The following is a 4,854-nucleotide window of genomic DNA, read 5'->3' on the forward strand; positions in this document are numbered from 1 at the left end:
TGGAATCTTTTGTAAAACATTATTTATTACCAAAAGTTTTTGATATATACATAAATCATCTTGGCTCCAAAAGTCACCGCCTCAATCGCTTTGGCAAAGTCCTTTTCCATTCTCAGAGCGTCTACCATTGAGATAGGTTTGGCGTTTTTCACTAAAGTATCCAATGGCTCATTCATCCCTCGAATGAATCTGGCCATCAGCTGCTCTTCATCCAAAAGTGGAGAATATTTGAGGAGAAGGGCAAATGCCTGATGGTATTCTTCAATCATCCGGCTATCCTGCTTTAGTTCTAAGAACTCATTCATTTTGGTTTCCAGGAAGCTCGAAGGACAGAACCTCTTCCTGAGGTAAGCTTTAAGATCTGACCAAGTCTGGGTATTTTGGTTGAGACGGTTTGTCTCGCAATGGTTCCTCCATGCGACCCTGGCTGTTTCCACAATTTTCAATCTGGCAAGAGCCATCTTGCTCCTCTCGTTATAACCGGTTACATCAAAATACTCTTCCGTTGCCTCGATCCGATTTTCCACTACTTCTCCTAACTGTTCTCCTTCACCCTTGTTGAAGGGACCAGGTTGGGATCGGTGCAGGGCTTTATGAACGTCCAGATCTAACTCTTCATCATCGGTAAGAGGATCCAGCTGCCTACCACGGGCCGTGCGCCTCACGATTGTGACAAAACGATAATTTTTGTCAACTTAACTTTGTCATCAGATTTTGACAATTTAATTTTTTAGATTTATTTCTTAAACAAATAAATATTCCATCATAATTCTTCAAAACAAGATTCACTCTTATAATTTTATTAACCAATATTCACAACCACGAAAACAATTTGGAATCTTTTGTAAAACATCATTTATTACCAAAAGTTTTTGATATATACATAGAGCGTCTTGGCTCCACAGAGACATGAGTTCTACTATCATCGCCAGGCCTCTCAGTGGGGACGCAGCTTGGTGATAGATTGACTGGGGAGTTCTTCTAGATTACTGGACTCTGCCATGCTCGAGCAGGAGTACGCCAGCTGAGGAGGCAGGACGGATTGGTAGCCACTGAGCCCGGAGCCCGGGGAGATCAGAGCCATTGCCACTGAGTTCTATAGAGACGTGCTTTCAACGGAGCTAGCCACACGGAGGCACGGGATGCTTGCAGATAGACTGTGTGGGCCCATGTGCAGAGGAGGGTCAGAGATCGTATGCGCACAGTTCTGGGTGAGCCTCTTTCAGAGGTTAAGCTTGCTTAGGCTTTGAGGGTCCTTTCGCGCCATAGTTGCCTTGGGGAGGACGGATTGACGCCTGCCTTTTTTATGCGCTATTGGGACCTTTTGGGGCCAGGCCTCCGTAGGGGCTTTCAGTATGTTTTGGACATTGGGGTGATGCCACAGAGCTTTTCAGAGGGCTTGATCTTTCTTATCCCCAAGGGGGAGGAAGTGCCAGATGATACTCGGCATTGGAGACCTATTACCATCCTCAATACAGTCTACAAGGTCTTAGTAAAGGCCTTGAGTTTGAGGATCCAGCCCTTCCTTGGGGAGTTGATTCATGCTACCTAGACAGGATTCGTCAAGGAGTGCAATATCCTTGACAACATTTTCACCTTCTGGGAGGCGACGGCCCGAGCTAGATTTCTGGGTAAGGACCTGGTCGTGATGCTTCTCGATTTTGAGAAGGCATACGATAGAGTCGATTGGGGTTTCTTAAAGGGTACTATGCTTTGCCTGGGCTTTGAGCCAGTTTGGATTCAAGGAGTGGCGGCTCTATATTCCACAGCTCGTAGCCAAGTGCTGATGGCAAGAGGACGGGGATCGAGTTTTGAGTTAACCAGATCAGTCCGTCAGGGGTGTCCTCTCGCCCCGTTTCTTTTTCTCTTCTTTGCTGAGGCTATGTGCATGTATCTGACGACAGAGGGACTCCAGCTCCCAGTTCGGGGTAAGGACCTGCTCGATGTTGAGTTTGCTGATGACACGGGATTGTTTTTGCATGGCCAGGAGGCCAATCTTCAGAGGGCAGAGTAGTCGCTACAGGTTTTTAGTGTAGCTTCGGGAGCATTGATCAATTGGCGCAAGACAGTGGCCTTTTGGATCAATAGCGCTCCCACTTCGGCATGGAGTCCAGACCCGGGTTTTAGACGGATTCCTCCTAGCACAGCAGTGCGGTATTTGGGATGCCAGATTGGACTAGATTTGTCACCTGAGCCGTAGCTCGCCCCGCTTCTTCTGAGCATTCAGAAGAAGCTTTTGTATTGGAGTACAGCTCGGCTATCCTTGGCTGGGAGGGTGGTGGTGACAAATCAGGTGCTTTTAGCGACCATGTGGTACATCACGTCTTGCTGGATCTTCTCGAGCTCTTGCATCAGCCAGGTATAGAGGCTGATCAGGAACTTTCTTTGGTCTGGGCGGGATGGTCAGCTAGCCTAGGCTAAGGTTACTTGGGCAGTTATTACTCTTCCGCTGGCCCAGGGGGGCTTGGGCATTATAGATCCAGTTGATCAAAGTAGAGCCTTATTGAGGAAGCTTATTGTTTGGGGGCTGCTTCCAGGTGCTAAGCCTTGGAAGGAGCTTCTTTTGCAGTGACTGCAGGCTAGGGCTCCCCCAGCAAGGGGCACTTGGGCACCAGATACGATGGATCTTCATCGAGATGAGAAGGACAGGCCTCAGGACAGATTTGCCTTGAGCATCCTGCGAGCTTGGGAGTTGCTGAGACTGGGGCTTTCTCAGAGACCTCCTACTTGTGATGAGGAGCGGGCCAGACAGCCGCTCATCTGGAGCCCAGCGGTACGCACAGAGCAGGGTCATATGCTGGGTTCTCGGCCTCGTCTAGCCTGGGGACCATTGGCGCGATAGGCCCAGCATGTAGTTTTGGAGACTGGCAGACCTTCTGTAGTCTCCTAGAGGAGATCCAGGTGGAGAGACTGAGTCACTTCAGAGGGGGGCTGATTATGAGGGATGACATTCAAGAGGCACTCACAGAGGAGTGGTTCACGCCTCTCGAGCCAACGGCCCCACGGTGGATGGGAGCTTTTACACAATTGGAGATCCTGATTGCTGTCAGAACTTACACTGAGGATGGTAGATGCCTCTACTATGAGATCCAGGATGAGGGCACACTTCAGAGAGTGGATGTGGAGTCGCCTTTGGTTGCAGAGTGCATCTTTCAGAGGATATGGGTAGTGGCCGCCGCTTCTCGGAAGTGGCATATTGATCCAGACCCTGCAGATGTGGACTCTGATTGGTGCATATGGGCATATGCCCATATGCATATGGGCATATGCTGCGCACCCCTTGGCCCGGCTCTAGTGGGACCCTGGCGAGTACGAGTGGCATGATCCTTATGCATCCCCCGAGGCCATCTTTTTTCACTACACTGTTGAGATATCGAGCTCTAGTGAGGCGGTGGACACTGATGACCCGCCTGGGGGATAGGCCCCGCACTTACACCACTGGCATGGTTGGTGAGATCTTGGGTGATATGCGGCCAGTGGGATGACAGGCTGTGTGACAGCCACTCTAGAGACTGGCATAGTTATAGCGCCAGCTCATTTAGTCGGGTTCACACTATAGAGAACCCGTGTATGTATTTGGTTGAGTACCTTTCATATAGTGTGTACTCTTATCTTGTATATGGTGTGTTGAGTGTTGAGTAGAGAAGAAGAAGATTTTCAGCCTCTCACCTTGTGTGTTTTCTATTAGGGTTTTGTGAGTGTGTGTGTGTGTGCTTGCAAGAGCTCAAGCTCTCTTCCCCCCTGCATCTTTTCATGGTATCAGAGCCTGGTTCGTGCTAAGGGCTGAGCTGCAAGCAAGAGAACCACAGGAAGCGGTACGAGGGTAAGAGCTTCAACTACTCTTCCCTATTGTGTTGGTGACTACACCCTTGTCGGGAGCTCTACGGGAGGCACCGGCAAACGATATCCGATTGAGGAGCTTTCTTCGCGGGAGTGAAGCTATAGGGCAACTATACACTAATTTCCGGGCCGAAAACGCGTTTCGGGCGCGTCTGGACCTCCGTTTTTCAGAAAGCAGGTGATTTCGAGCACTGCGGGTAAGTCATCGATTCTCTGCAGAACTCTGTTTTAAGAACTGCAGGAAGACAGATTGACTGTGCAGACACTGTGGGTGCTGCAAAGAGGTCTATAGTTGCCATTGGGTGTATGTATGTGCATTGAGGTCACTGGTTGTGACATTTGAGTGGATTGCAGTACCGCTGTGCAGAAAATACTGCAGGTTGTGCAGAAAAACCAGAGTGCAGTTTCTGGTGAAATTGTGTGTTTGGCAAGATGTCTAATGATGGCATAACACAGATTGTGGCTGAGAAGCTGGATAAGAATAACTTCCATGCTTGGAGGTTCAGGTTAACGAATTTCCTGATGGGAAAAGGCTATTGGGACTACATAGAAGGTGAGCATGAAGAGGCACCGGAGATACCGGATATAAATCCGACTGCTGCAGATGTGAAAGAGTTTAAAGACTGGAACCAAGGAGCCAGGAAGGTTATGTATTGGCTTTCCATTAGTATACAGGACACCATGATTGGGCACATTCAGGATGCCAAGTCCCCCAAGGAGGCGTGGGACACCTTGGTAAAGCTTTATGAAACAAACACCAAGGCACGTAAGATACAGTTGAAGAATGAACTTCATACTGTGGAGAAAAAGAGCATGTCTGTGAATGACTATGCGCTGAAGATAAAGGGTATTGTGGAATCCCTTGCATCTATTGGTGTGTCAGTAGATGATGATGACAAGGTGGAAGTCTGTTTACGTGGTCTCGGGCCACAATACAAGGCGTTTAAGACGTCTATCCAGACTCGGGAAAACATTCCCAACTTTACAGATTTGGTGTCTATGCTGATTATCGAA

Source organism: Cibotium barometz, chromosome 6 (genome assembly GCF_041138505.1).
Source record: "Cibotium barometz isolate CiBa-2024 chromosome 6, ASM4113850v1, whole genome shotgun sequence".
Classification (NCBI taxonomy): Eukaryota; Viridiplantae; Streptophyta; class Polypodiopsida; order Cyatheales; family Cibotiaceae; genus Cibotium; species Cibotium barometz.